The sequence below is a fragment of the Sesamum indicum genome, unplaced genomic scaffold, assembly GCF_026168435.1.
Source record: "Sesamum indicum cultivar Baizhima isolate 11 unplaced genomic scaffold, ASM2616843v1 HiC_scaffold_51, whole genome shotgun sequence".
NCBI lineage: Eukaryota > Viridiplantae > Streptophyta > Magnoliopsida > Lamiales > Pedaliaceae > Sesamum > Sesamum indicum.
In genome coordinates, this window is record NW_028292416.1 from 22,501 (window position 1) to 25,191 (window position 2,691).

Genomic DNA, 2,691 nt, shown 5'->3' on the forward strand with positions numbered 1-2,691 from the left:
GGTTATCAAATGATACATAGTGCGATACAGTCAAAACAAGGTATTCTACTAGAATAGATACCTCGGAGACAAGTAAACTTATCAACAGATTCTCTACCCTCTCTTTTTTCTCCATTCATTTCATTTAATTCGTCTATGTGATAGGATAACAAGATGGTTAGAAATCTTTTATTTTTTAAACCCAATCGCTCTTTTGATTTCGGAAAAAACTTTCTTTATCAATATACTGCTTCTTTTACACACACATCTCCATTCCAGAATAGAGAATGCCAATAGTTAGGATTCATGAAAAAAATATAGAATCCACTCATGGGGAGAGAAGTCCTTCCCGTATCAGGCACTAATTTATTTTTAACGTATAATTAGATCGGGAAATTATTCAAATTAAGAACAGAAGCTGGTTGCTTTTTCTTTCTTATAATTAATTGAAGCCATAAGGCCCCTATCCATTTATTCATTCGACCCAACTAAATTTTGTTCCGTTCCAAGAATTCGAACAAGGTTTTGTACCGATCCGATAAGAATGAAATATCCTCAGAACTCTCCATTGATACGACATGCTATTTTTTCCATTTATTCCCTTTCAGGATCAGTCGTGGTCTTCAAACTTTACCAATGGTATAGACGAATTCCTCACTTCATCTAAATGTGTAAAAGATTCTAGCCGCACTTAAAAGCCGAGTACTCTACCGTTGAGTTAGCAACCCGAAGAAAATATAGATTAAACAAAATTTCAACAAAGGGTGTATAGATACAATCAGAATCAAAATCGATTAAATTCAATTTAAACAAAGAGAAAGGAGATTATACGAGCTAATCAAACCATTGAGCTAACAAATCTAAAAAAAAAAGATTTTCTAATGGATTCGAAAGAGAAAAATGAATTGATTAGATGAAAATACAAGAAATTCTCAGATAAAAGAAAAAAATAGACAGAATTGAAAAAATGGGTAGAGCACCTCTTATGTTATCTACCTTTTTTCAATCAAAAAAACCTCTTGTATCAAAGAAAGCATCATTTGAATTTTGAATAAGGTAAAGTAAAAAACCTATGGGACGGAAATAAATAGACCCGGTTTACTTATCACGATGAATTATATTTGTTCGATACACTGTTGTCAATATAAATGGCGAGAAAAGAATACAGTGGAAACAAAAAAGAAAATAAATTGCATTGAAATTGCAATTCAAAGAATTTCAATTTCACAATGCAATAATATTCAAAATTGTCTTGTATTGACACTACATATCTAATTTACATAGCTAAAAAAGTATAAATGGAGAAGAATTGAAAAAAAAAGATATCGGATTTTTTAGTCCATGATGTATTTCATCAATCTAAGTGGAATAAGCAAAGTGGATTCCTTGTTGGTTAGTCGAGTTCCAATGAAAACCACAGAAATGTCCGAATTTATAAGATCAATAAACTAAGGTTTTATCGTTCTAGACCATCGGATTCGACGGAAACAATGATAAATAGATACGAATACCCCAGAAGGGGGGGGGAAATCAAAAAAACAAGTCGAGAAAAATTATACAAAGTTATATACAAGCCGCTACCCCCCCTTGGTATTTCTTTAATTGAATTTCATTTGATTAGACGGAAGACGGAAGTTCCTTAAAAACTTCCGCTTTCTTTAAAAGATTCTGAACAGTTCCTGTGGGTTGAGCACCTTTTTCAAGGAAATCTAGAATAACAGGAACATTTAAATAAGTTTGATTCTTCATTGGATCATAAAAGCCCACTTTTCTAAGATCTTTTCCTTCTCTTCGGGATCGAACATCAATTGCAACGATTCGATAGACGGCTCATTGGGATAGATGTAGATGAACAATACCCCCCCTAGAACCGTATAGGAAGTTTTCTCCTCGTACGGCTCGAGAAAAATGATTTGATTCGAAGTTTTGTCTATGTATGCAATTCGAATAAATTAAATGACAAATGGGGCCTATAAAATCAATTAGACTATGATTTCAGTCTTTTTTTTCCTGAAAATGAAAAAGAAACCATTCGTACTCATAACTCAAGTTAGATAACTCTCAAATAGCTGAAAGGAAAAATCTTTAGTCAATTTCATTTATTGAGTGGTCTTTACCCCCTTTTGTTTGTCTCGTTTAAAATTCTATTTGGATTCTTTAGTCTGATCCAGTTATTGAGATTATCGAGACAATTAAAATGGTGTTTCCTTGTTCTTAGATCCTTTATCCTTATTTTAAATCATTGGGTTTAGACATTACTTCGGTGCTTCTTAATCCTTTCAAAATGGCAGCAACATACCCTTTTTTGATTTTTTCTATCAAAGAATCCTATGGACAGTTGATTCCCCAGTGATACACTTTGAATCGAAAAAGTTTGATCAATTCCAACAAGTTTTGCTTTTGAATTGGAAACTTGCTCGAATTGGATCCTTTCGATTTCTATAGATGAAAGATACATTTACGAAGTTGTTCCAATTGATTGATTGGCATTAACCCTAGATCCTTGCCCCCGAGAAATGAATTAATCCTTTCTACTCGAGCTCCATCGTGGACTATTTACAACCCAACAAAAAAGAAGGGGTTCAGGTGTAACAGAACAAACAATGTCGAGCCAAGAGCACCCTCATGCCTAGATAAATCGAAAATGGTGGATGTAAAAATCCACAACGGACCGTGTCCTTCAAGTCGCACGTTGCTTTCTACCACATCGTT